Source organism: Bacillus rossius, unplaced genomic scaffold (assembly GCF_032445375.1).
Source record: "Bacillus rossius redtenbacheri isolate Brsri unplaced genomic scaffold, Brsri_v3 Brsri_v3_scf837, whole genome shotgun sequence".
In the NCBI taxonomy this organism is placed as follows: Eukaryota; Metazoa; Arthropoda; class Insecta; order Phasmatodea; family Bacillidae; genus Bacillus; species Bacillus rossius.
The window spans coordinates 9657-12500 of NW_026963071.1; positions in this window are offsets into that span (position 1 = coordinate 9657).

Here is a 2844-nt window from a genome sequence, read left to right on the forward strand (position 1 = left end):
ATTTCGAGCAGGGGCCGTTGAAATTCTCCCGGCGACCGAGGCCTCCGCGGCCGGGAGAACTCTCGGCGCTCGGGCTCCGCGTGTACACGCGTCAAGGCCCATTTTGGGTTATATAGGGTGTAGTGGTGTCTCTGGAGGGAAAAAATACACGGTAAATATTGCAGCCAGAGCCTATGGCAATCTGTTGGCGACCGAGGCCTCCACACCCCGGCAAATTTTCGGCTCTCGGACTGTGTGTATTCCACTGGAGACAGGCCTGCGGGACTGTGCAGTATATTGAGCGGGGAGCCAGGAAAATCTCCCGGCGACCGAGGCCTCCGCGGCCGAGGAAATGGTAATTGGTGGTTTTGCATGTAAAATTAACATGTGTATTAACACAAGCTGGGATGAGAGGAATTTGGCGGCGACCGAGGCCTCCTCACCCCGGCAAAATATCAGCTACCGGGCTCTGCATATTCCTACAGAAGCAGGCCTGCAGGACTCTGCAATATATTGAGCGGGAACCAGAAAATTCTGGCGGCGACCGAGGCCTCCGCGGCCGAGGAAAATTGTCATTGGTGGTTTGCATGTAAAATTAACATGTGTATTAACACAAGCTGTGACCAGAGGAATTTGGCGGCGACCGGGGCCTCCACACCCCGGCAAAATATCAGCTACCGGGCTCTGCTTATTCACATTCAAGCAGGCATTAGGGACTCTGAAAAGTTTCGGGCGGGGAGCCAGAAAATTCTCCCGGCCACAGAGCCCTCCCTCCCGAGAGTCTGTGTAAATGCCTGTTATACAGGCCCCATGAATTCCAGCCTTATAGGTTATTTTAAGTCTCCGTTCGTGGTTGTTCGTAAACAACTGCGATTCGGGATTTTGACCTATTTCCTATGATCATGTTCCCGGAAGTTAGCCAGCCTCTTTCAGTCAAAATCTCATATTTTGGGTACCTTTGTGAACCCATCGATAGGCCCATTTTGGGTATATTAGGGGGACATGCAATCGGGAAAAATTGGAATTATTTGCAATATGGAAAGAATATGTACATAAATGAAAAGGGAGTCCCCCCGAGTTTTCTCGCCCTATATATATTGCAAAAATATCCAATTAATTATTGTGGAACCTGTAGCACCTTTCTATGAAGCAGAATTAACATTACAGAACGGTTTGAATGCTACCACCTCAGTTTCTCTACAATGCATTGGATTTCAAAGAGGTGAATTACTGTGGATGGTACTGTTGTATGGCTAACAAATCGTCTGGGAAACAATGCAGAATTAAATTAAGAAGGTTGTATGTTTTCTGTTACATGGTGGAGGTGCCCTCTAGTACACAGTAAAATGTTTTGTGGACTGCAGCTCCTTGAGGAATTAATTCAGTATGGGTCTTGTAGTGGTCTGAAAGTGGATGATGAAAAAGAATGTATAATGGTATTCAGAGCACCTCGCGGTGAAGCGGACATGCTACCTCAAAATGCTTGATTGATTCATGCCCAGTTCCCCCAAGAAGCGGTACATTGAAAAAATTGATTTACTTTGTGGATGATACTAGCAAATACTATCCGCTGGGGGAAGTAAGCAGAAATTTGGTGGTCGTATGTTTGTTACATGGTAGAGGTGCTTTCTAGTACACAATGAAATGCTTGGTGTACCGCTGCTCCTTGAAGAATTAATTCCATATGGGTCTAGCCGTGGTCTTAACTGTGAACACGAAGAACTATCTAAAGTGGCCTATCTGTCTGAACTGCAATACACAAGCTGCGAGCCAATGCTATACCTTTCTCAGGTAACGAGCTCTTGTGCGGCGATTCGATTGGATGCGAAATGGTGGGGAACGCGTGTCCGGTCGTCTTAACCAAGTAATGGTTCCCCTCTGTTAACAATGAAATGTTTGATGGATCGCAGCTCCCTGAGAGACAAGTTTCAAAGGGGTTAGTCGCGGTCTTCAATCCTGGCCAAGGTGCAGTCACCATCTATAAGAGATACCTGCTTTACTGAAGGGTAGCAAGAGTTCCCTTGCCCGCATGTTGCTCCGTGGGGGTATATCAGTATAAAGGTAGAAGAAGCCATGATCGGAGCTTCGGTGGATGAGATTGGCGGAGAAGACATGTTCTTGTCTATCTGGTAGATCAGGGGGGTGGCAGCTGATCCGGAGAAAGCAAGCGGACTCCCGATGTTCCGTCGACTCCCAATGTACACTTGAAACATGCACATTTGGGTGGCGAGGGGGCGTTGTGGCCATCCGAAAACATGTCTTCATCTCTCTTATTGGTGGACCGCTGCTCCTTGAAGAATTAATTCCATATGGGTCTAGTCTTGGTGATAACTGTGAACACTAAGAACTATCTAAAGTGGCCTATCTGTCTGAACTGCAATACACTAGCTGCGAGCCAATGCTATACCTTTCTTAGGTAACGAGCTCTTGTGCGGCAATTCGATTGGATGCGAAATGGTGGGGAACGCGTGTCCTATCGTCTTAACCAAGTAATGGTTCCCCTCTGTTAACAATGAAATGTTTGATGGATCGCAGCTCCCTGAGAGACAAGTTTCAAAGGGGTTAGTCGCGGTCTTCAATCCTGGCCAAGGTGCAGTCACCATCTATAAGAGATACCTGCTTTACTGAAGGGTAGCAAGAGTTCCCTTGCCCGCATGTTGCTCCGTGGGGGTATATCAGTATAAAGGTAGAAGAAGCCATGATCGGAGCTTCGGTGGATGAGATTGGTGGAGAAGACATGTTCTTGTCTATCTGGTAGATCAGGGGGGTGGCAGCTGATCCGGAGAAAGCAAGCGGACTCCCGATGTTCCGTCGACTCCCAATGTACACTTAAAACATGCACATTTGGGTGGCGAGGGGGCGTTG